Raw genomic sequence first — 888 nt, forward strand, 5'->3', positions numbered from 1 at the left:
AGGGAGGGGGCAGGGGAGGGGAGGTGGTAGGAGGAGTCAATAAAGGATAAAGCACGAAAAAGCCTCCTGTGTATCGTGGTCACTGCCCGCTGGCAGGGCAGCCAGGTGAGGTGCCCGCACATGGCCCCCAGGACTCCGCTGAGAGTGCGGATGGGGCCCCGGAGTCCCCATCGGCCCCGCCAGGGCCCAGACCCTCGCCTTCCCCAAGCAGCTCAGACCCTTGTCTTCCCAAATCGGGAAGCTGCACTCCACTGCCATTAGGACACAAAACAGAAACAGCTGCTATGTTTAAAGGGGTATTTTTGTAGAACAGTCTCTGGTGTCCTGCAGGAATTTCAGCCCCGAAGCCCCTGGTGATGTGGTTTCTGCACATCCATCGTGCAGCCCGGAAGCCGGTTACTCCCTCCGGCCATTCTCTCCCGAGGAGGCAACCCCTCTTCCAGCAGCTTCTCCAGGCCTCACAGCAGCTTTCCGAGCCTCTTTTCCTCAGCACCTGTCAGCCCCTGCCTCCCGGCAGAGATTTGGGGATTCCAAGATACAGAGAAGCCAGCGGCTGCCCCTCAGGAGCTCCCAGCCGGGGGGACACAGACCGACGCTGTGACGCCCCGTGGCCCTTCGCCCATATTTGCTGGTGGCCCGGATGCTGGGTGCCACGCGGAGGCCTGGGGGTGAGCCTGCTCGGCCCCAGCAGCCCACAGGCTGCCCGCAGTCCAGGTAGGAGACCAAGCAAAGGGCCCGGTGACTCAGAGAAGGGAAGGGAGGACAAACAGATTCCTTCTGTGCAGGCCTCAGGGCATTCACACGGAGCCTGGAGGGACAAGGTCAGTTTCCGAGGTCTGAACGGTCCAGGTAGAGGACAGCAGGAGCAAGGCAGAAGGTTTGGAGAAC

Source organism: Herpailurus yagouaroundi, unplaced genomic scaffold, assembly GCF_014898765.1.
Source record: "Herpailurus yagouaroundi ecotype Mexico unplaced genomic scaffold, PumYag 163, whole genome shotgun sequence".
Lineage (NCBI taxonomy): Eukaryota > Metazoa > Chordata > Mammalia > Carnivora > Felidae > Herpailurus > Herpailurus yagouaroundi.